Below are 6,000 nucleotides of genomic sequence, written 5' to 3'. Positions count from 1 at the left end.
ACACTAACGGCCACTTGTCATTGAAAAGGTCAGTGACTCTGATCTTTCTGTCAAAGCAAAAATACACAAATTGTCCTTAAACTCAACACCCAGAGGACTTGCCCTCCAGGGGAGTTTGCTGTGTGCTCTTCTCATTTGTGAAGTGTGCAAATAGTCGGTTTATGGCATTGCTTTCATAAAACCAAGCACACTGGCGACACACCAACTCTCGGGGACCAGCGATGCCATCCTCCAAAAGTGAGCCAGAATGCAAAGGTGCCCCCCATACCCACAATCCCAGAATTCCTGCAGAACCTTCTGGAACTCAGGACAAGCTGAAATGGGGACTAAAGGGGAGCACAGGGTCCATCCTTTCATTAGAGGTTTGCTAAGTCCTTCTTCAAGTCCAGATTAAAGAGAAAAACAACCGACTCACTATTTTGATGCCTCACCCGAGGGATCAGACTGCCATTCACCACGGGGACCAAGACAGGCAGGCACTTCTGTCCGATGAGCAGCCCCACTCCTGCCTGCCCACTGGGACAGCGAAGGCAGAGGGGGCCCGGCATGGGGGTGGTGGGAGTAATCCCCGGCCTTTCTCATCAGAAGGCAGGTGCAGGCTCTGGAGCTCCTCAGCTCCTGAAAGGGGCAGGGGACACCTCATCCCTTGCCCCTCCCCCTCTGGTGTCCCTCAGTGGGCTCCTTTGTACTTGGGCAGGTGGGGGCACAGCCTTTTCCCTGGGAGCCCCCCGCCCCATACACCCATCAGAGGCAGGGAGCAGGGCTGGAGCTCCGGCAGCAGCTTTGGTGAGGGTGCAGAGCCAAGTCCTATTGTGGGGCCTGCTGGTCCTGAGCCTGGGGTCATCCTGGGAGGCAGGGCCCAGCAGAGAGCCTCTGCCCACTCCTCCCGGCTTCCCAGAGCTTGGCGCAGCGAAGATCTTCTGTAAATATTTGTCGGGTTCACCTGAATGGAGTTGGAATCTCATTTCCTGATTCTGGTAGGGTTGAGAGCACGGGCTGGGCTGGGTGAACTCTGATTGGTGGTGGGAGGGCTGGGAGGATGCAGCTGAGTCCTCAGGGGCCGTGCTGAACCTGGAAGAGCCTTGGCCGGTCCTGTCCTCTCGCCTGCACTACTTGTCTGAGGGTCCCAACCCAGATGAGGGTCTGATCGTCCAGGAGGCAGGGAAGCAGCAGGAGGAAGAGGCTAGGGGTAAGGAGGGGCCGAGTGAAGGTGGCAACCGAGGCCAAGGCCCCAGGGAGCATCTGGGCAGCCGATGCCCTACAGAAGACTCTCCCTGCCCTGCCTGCACCCGTGTGAGGGCGGATCCCGCGTCTCCGCTGGACAAAGCTACGGTCCCAGCCTCCCAGGACCTTTCTTTCAAAGGAGCTTGACGGCCAGTTATGCCCTCCCTAGCTGCCTTCTTGCGGAAGGCACCCTGATGGGCACGTGTGCCCCCGCACGTAGGAAGCCCTCTGTTTGAGGGCACACAGACTCACAGGTGCATGGAACTGCAGACTCTGCAGGCCAGCCCCAGGCACCCCTGTGTCCCCAGGTCAGGCCCAGGGGTGTGGACACACAGTGTGCAGGTCCGGGCTGGTCCCACTCGGGGGCACCTGAAACAGACGGGGTCCCCGGGGCTGCGAGCTTCTCCAAGCCCGCTATCCCCCACCGTCAGAGCCACACACAGCTGCTGCCTGGACACAGGCTCCCATTGTGCTGCCAGGCCTGGGCGGACAACGGGTGCCTGTTTCCTCCTGGAGCGCTGGGCCTGGCAGCCTGGGACCTGGGAGCCCAGCCGCCCGCCTCCGGGGCCTGGGGGAACTCCCCCGGCCTTGTTGCGAGAGGTGCTCCAGGGGAGCCCCAGTCTAATGGGGGACGTGGGACTCTGGCCCTTACGCACCCTCAGGGAACTGGCGGCCCCTCTGCTCGCTGGATGAGAAGGGGAGACCGGGGTTTGCACTTACTGGGTCCACTGGGCATCAACTCAGGCAAAAGCCCAGGGAAGTGCTGCGGAGGGGCGACTGGGCCCTCTGGGGAGGCCTCGGCTGCCGGGGCTGCCCCTGCCGGAGGTGAGTGCAGGATCCTGTGACGCCTGGGAGGAGAGCTTCCACTTCTCATCACATCCGCGCATGGCCACGCTGGCAGGCCGAGTGCTGACCCTTCCAAATGCCCTCTGAGCAAATCCACTATCCTCTCCACACTTTCCAATTCTTTCAATGAGAGAGAGAGAGAGACAGAGAGAAAGGTCTTTCTCTACAGTTGGTTCACCCTCCAATGGCCGCTGCGGACAGCGCGCTGTGGCCGGTGCACCGCGCCTATCCGAAGGCAGGAGCCAGGTACTTATTCTGGTCTCCCATGGGGTGCAAGGCCCAAGCACCTGGGCCATCCTCCACTGCACTCCCAGGCCCCAGCAGAGAGCTGGCCTGGAAGAGGGGCAACCAGGACAGAATCCGGCGCCCCGACCGGGACTAGAACCTGGTGTGCCGGCGCCACAAGGCGGAGGATTAGCCTACTGAGCCGCGGCGCCGGCCTTTTTAAAAAATATTTATTTATTTGAAAGGCAGACTTAGAGAGAGAGAGAGAGACAGAGAGAGAGAGAGAGATCGAGATCCTACATCTGCTGTTCAATCCCCCAAATGGCTGCAACAGCTGGGGCTGGCCAGGCCAAAGCCAGGGTCCTGGAACTCCATCTGGGTTTCCCATGTGGGTGCAGGGGCCCAAGAACTTGGGCCATCATCTGCTGCTTTCCCAGGTGCACAGGCAGGGAGCTGGATTGGAAGCAGAGCAGCCAGGATTCAAACCAGCGCCTGTATGGGATGCTGGCGTCCCAGGCAGCGGCTTTGCCTGCTATGCCACAGTGCCAGAGCTACACCCCCATCTCTGTGTTGACAACCTCGCTACTTGTTTCGGCATCCAACAGCACCCCCTCCACACTGAATTCGCTGAGCCGGTGTCGGTGGCTCCTGATGGGCGCTCACTGGGCACGGGGCACTGCTTGGAGCACACTGGTGCGCGGTCGCTGCCTGACTTCTATGCGAGTCTTTTGTTCCAGAACTGATTACTCGTATTTTCTTCCATGTAGACTGTTTTCCCTTCCCTGCACTGTCAGTCATTCATGTCTTAATTAATACTCTGACCACTGAGTAGCCAGAAAAAAAATACTATAATATTTTTATCCATTATTGTTGTTATTCATTATTTACCTGAAATTCAAATGTAACTGGGCATCCTGCGTTTTTATTTACTAAATTTCACAGCCGACTGTGAACTGTGCCCCTGAGACACAGCGGCAGTGGACTCTGCACCTGCCCCCGGGAGCTGCCAGTCTGATAGACATGGGGAATTTCAGCCTATCTCTGGAACTCAGGCAAGGGGAAGCAAGCCTGGCTTTGGGAGTCAAAGGAAGCTTCCTGGAGGGAGGTAACATACTTAAGTCTTAAAAATTAAGTAGGGGAGGGACTGACATTTGGTGTAACGGGTTAACCTACCACTTGCCATATGGGTGCCAGTTTGAGTCCCCGCTGCTCCACTTCTGATCCAGCTCCCTGCTAATGCCTGGGAAAGTCCTGGAGGATGGCCCAAGTGCTTGGGCCCCTGCACTCATGTGGCAGACCCAGAAGAAGCTCCTCGATCCTGACTTCGGTCTGGCCCACCCCTGGCCGGTGTGGCCATTTGGGGAGTGAACCAGCGGATGGAAGACCTCTCTCTCTCCCTCTCTCTGTGACTCTGTTGCAAGGTGGTACTCCCGGGGAGGAAGGGAGCAGAAGCTGTGAACGTCGTCTCTGTCTTCTAGCAAAGGCTGAGGCAAAGAAGGCCCCGTTGGTGGAGCTCCTGGTATCAAGAAGAGTCAGGCATCACCTTGACTTTGTGCTGGGCCCGCCGACCCCTTTGTATCCTTTCCACTAGGTGGTCCCTCGCTGGGACCAAACAGCTGACCTGTGGCTGGATGTGGGCAGGGTGATGGCCAGCAGGGGCCAGGTGCAGGTCTGCCTGTGAGCACCACACACAAGGGAATGATGTGTGAGCACACGTGGCTGCGTGCTTGTGAGCACAGGGCTCTTGTGGCTGCCTCATGGGTTTGGGTTTGCAAGACCACGTCAGCAAAGAATGTAAGGGATGTGGGCATTGACGTGAGAAGGCCTGAGTTCCAGTCCCAGCTCTTCAAGGGAAGTTTGTAGAAAATGCACATCGTCTTTGACTTCCATTTTCCCATAAGCTGTGTTAAATGCCCCCCTGCCCCTTGCTGGCTGCAGAATCTCCAGTCATGTGACTCTCCAAGCCTCAGTCCCCCTCTTTGTAAAACAAGAAAAAATTTCCCCAAACCTAACCTTAAACTAAACAAGGAAATAAATGGGACTAATGCTAATTTTCAGGGTTCTTCTAAAGATTGCGTGAGATTATGTCTCTAAGATAGCAGGCACATAGGCTCCAGAAAAGGATGTTTTTCTTCTCTCCAAGTATCGTGCCTGCTAGTCAGCCCTCAGTACCACATGGATATCAACAGCAGCACATTATGATGATGTGAACCAGCCAGTTGAGATGGTGCTGTGGTGCAGTGGGCTAAGGCACCGCTTGCAACACTGGCATCCTATGTTGGAGTGCTAGTTCGAATCCTGACTGTTCCACTTCTGATGCAGCTTGCTAATGAACTTGGGAGAGCAGCAGCAGATGGCCCAATGGCATGGGCCCTGGTCCGGCCCTGCTGTTGTGGACATTTGGGGAGTAAAGCAGTGGATGGATGGAAACTCACTCTCTCTTTCTGCCTTTCAAATAAATAGATCTCTTTTTAAAAGATTAGGAATTCATGGTTCGGGGACAAAAGATAGTACTTCTTGGCTACCCTTGTATGCTTTTTCTATAATTACATTTTTTCTCTCAAGCTGAGAAGCACAGACTTGCTATCTCCAGTGGTTAAGACTGAACTAAGGCCGGCGCCGCGGCTCACTAGGCTAATCCTCCACCTTGCGGCGCCGGCACACCGGGTTCTAGTCCTGGTCGGGGCGCCAGATTCTGTCCCGGTTGCCCCTCTTCCAGGCCAGCTCTCTGCTGTGGCCAGGGAGTGCAGTGGAGGATGGCCCAGGTGCTTGGGCCCTGCACCCCATGGGAGACCAGGATAAGCACCTGGCTCCTGGCTTTGGATCGGTGCAGCGCACCGGCTGTAGCGGCCATTTGGGGGGTGAACCAACGGAAGGAAGACCTTTCTCTCTCTGTCTCTCTCTCTCACTGTCTAACTCTGCCTGTCAAAAAAAAAAAAAAAAAAAAAAAAGACTAAACTAAATCAAACATGTGGGCACAGCGCTTCCATCAGGAAGCCTCTACTGACAGAAGCTATTTTTTCCACTTAGATTAAGAATATTTCCAGAATTTTTCTCAGAGTTGCTGATGAGCAGTGGACCGTAGCTCTTCTTGTGCTGTCGACTTTAACTGCCCGAGGAGGAGGAGGACTCCATGCCTGGGTCTGTCCCGCAGCCCCAGGAGAGGCCTCAAATCTTGCACACCGCATTAGGAAGCCTCTGTTACCCAATGTCCGTGGCCCTCCAAAATTCAGATATTACAGCCCTAAACCCCGACCGTGGCTGTATTTGGGGACGGGGCCTCTGAGGAAGTGATTAAGGTTAGTGAGGTTGTAAGGCTGCAACCTTAATCCTCCTGGGCTGGTGTCTTTTTTTTTTTTTTTTTGACAGGCAGAAGAGTAGACAGTGAGAGAGAGAAAGAGACAGAAAGGTCTTCCTCTACCATTGGTTCACCCCCCAATGCAGCCAGTGCACCACGTCGATCCGAAGCCAAGAGCCAGGTGCTTCTCCTGGTCTCCCATGCAGGTGCAGGGCCCAAGCACTTGGGCCATCCTCCACTGCACTCCCAGGCCACAGCAGAGAGCTGGACTGGAAGAGGAGCAACCAGGACAGAATCTGGCGCCCTGACCTGGACTAGAACCCTGTGTGCCAGAGCCACAGGCGGAGGATTAGCCTAGTGAGCTGTGGCGCTGGCCTGGGCTGGTGTCTTTGTAAGAGGGAGAGCCG

Source organism: Oryctolagus cuniculus, chromosome 2 (assembly GCF_051225735.1).
Source record: "Oryctolagus cuniculus isolate XC-2025 breed Fujian yellow rabbit chromosome 2, ASM5122573v1, whole genome shotgun sequence".
In the NCBI taxonomy this organism is placed as follows: Eukaryota; Metazoa; Chordata; class Mammalia; order Lagomorpha; family Leporidae; genus Oryctolagus; species Oryctolagus cuniculus.
This window is presented reverse-complemented; position numbering follows the sequence as displayed.